The sequence below is a fragment of the Brassica oleracea genome, chromosome C1, assembly GCF_000695525.1.
Source record: "Brassica oleracea var. oleracea cultivar TO1000 chromosome C1, BOL, whole genome shotgun sequence".
Taxonomy (NCBI): domain Eukaryota; kingdom Viridiplantae; phylum Streptophyta; class Magnoliopsida; order Brassicales; family Brassicaceae; genus Brassica; species Brassica oleracea.
This window is the reverse complement of record NC_027748.1, coordinates 4234332-4236054: the sequence shown is the minus strand read 5'-3', so window position 1 is coordinate 4236054 and position 1723 is coordinate 4234332.

The window sequence follows — 1723 nt, the reverse complement described above, 5'->3', positions numbered from 1 at the left end:
CCACTTTACAGTGGTTGTAGAGAAGGTCTCTCTAAATTGTCGTTGGCTGCTAGAATGATGAATATTAAAACTGATCACAATCTACCTGAAAGTTGCATGGATGCATGGGCAGACTTGTTTAAGAGTATTTACCAGAAGACAATGTGTCTGCCGATTCTTATTATGAGATTCAGAAACTGGTTTATAGTCCTGGGTTGCACCGACAACTGCATGATCTACTAGGGAGATGATGAGAAGTTAGAAGAATGTCGATTTTGCAAGAAGCCACGATTCAGGCCGCAAGGACGGGGACGTATTAGGGTACCATACCAAAGGATGTGGTACCTACCAATTACAGATAGATTGAAAAGATTGTACCAATCAGAGCAGACTGCTGAGAAGATGAGATGGCATGCCGAGCATACTCAGACGGATGGTGAGATGACTCATCCATCAGATGCAAGAGCCTGGTGAGCCTGGAAACATTTTAACAAAGCACATCCAGAATTCGCTAGCAATAGCCGAAATGTGTATCTTGAATTATGCACAGATGGATTTAGTCCGTTCGGAATGTCAGGGAGACAATATTCATTATGGCCAGTCTTTCTTATGTCATACAACCTGCCACCAGAGATGTGAATGCAATAGGAGATGCTATTCTTGACCATATTAATACATGGTCCAAACCATCCAAAAAGGTCCCTGAATGTTTTCCTACAACCACTGATAAAAGAGTTGAAGGATTTGTGGTTAACAGGGGTGAGGACGTATGACTGTTCAACGAAGACGAATTTTACGATGCGAGCGATGCTTTTGTGGACCATAAGTGACTTTCCTGCCTATGGGATGTTGTCTGGATGAACTACACATGGGAGATTAGCTTGTCCATATTGTAATGGAATGACAGATGCGTTTCAACTGAAGAATGGTAGGAAGACAAGTTGGTATGATTGTCACCGTCGATTTCTTCCCATTGGCCATCCGTACCGAAGAAACAATAATTTGTTTAGGCACAAAAGGGTTGTGAGAGACACTCCTCTTCCATATCTAACTGGAGAACAAATTGAAGCGCAAATCGACTACTATGGAGCGAACGAAACAGTTCGTTGGGGTGGTAATTGGCATGTCCCTCGTAATATGCATGATTCTTACGGTGTTCATCACAACTGGCACAAGAAGAGTATATTTTGGGAGTTCCCATATTAGAAGGATCTTCTTCTGCGCCACAACCTCGATGTGATGCATATAGAGAAGAATTTCTTTGAGAACATCATGAATACAATATTGAATGTCACAGTGAAGACAAAAGACAACATAAAATCAAGGTTAGACTTGCCGGATATTTACTCAAGAAGCGAGTTACATATAAAAAACAATGGACAAATTCCAGTTCCGATATTCAGATTGTCTTCAGAAAAAAAGTCGGTGTTGTTCAACTGGGTGGCATCAGAAGTGAGGTTCCCCGATGGGTATGTTTCAAATCTCTCTAGATGTGTTGAAAAGGGTCAAAAGTTCTCTAGGATGAAGAGTCATGATTGTCATGTCTTTATGCAACGACTACTGCCCTTTGCATTTGCGGAACTACTTCCAACAAACGTACATGACGCACTTGCAGGTAGTATTTTATAGCGCAATAATTTTATAACGGTTTAGTTTGCAAAATAATATATGACTAACAATGTGTTTAATTGTTTTTGGAATATAAAAGGCATTGGAGCATTTTTCAGGGATCTGAGCACACGCA